Source organism: Athene cunicularia (genome assembly GCF_003259725.1).
Source record: "Athene cunicularia isolate RWA chromosome 1 unlocalized genomic scaffold, athCun1 chr1_part1, whole genome shotgun sequence".
NCBI classification, from domain to species: domain Eukaryota; kingdom Metazoa; phylum Chordata; class Aves; order Strigiformes; family Strigidae; genus Athene; species Athene cunicularia.
Window position 1 is genome coordinate 17894319 of NW_020799091.1, and position 219 is coordinate 17894537.

Consider the following 219-nt stretch of genomic DNA (forward strand, 5'->3'; position numbering starts at 1 on the left):
GCGGGAACACGCGGGACCGAGCCGGGACCGCCCGGGCGCATGCACACACACACACACAAACACACTCGCACAGACGCGCACACGTGCATACACGCTCACAGACTGGCACAGACACGCACACGCGCGCACACACTTGTTCACACACGCTGGCGCAGACACGCTCACACGCTCACACACATGCTCACAGACTTGCACGCACACGCTCACCCACGGTCACAC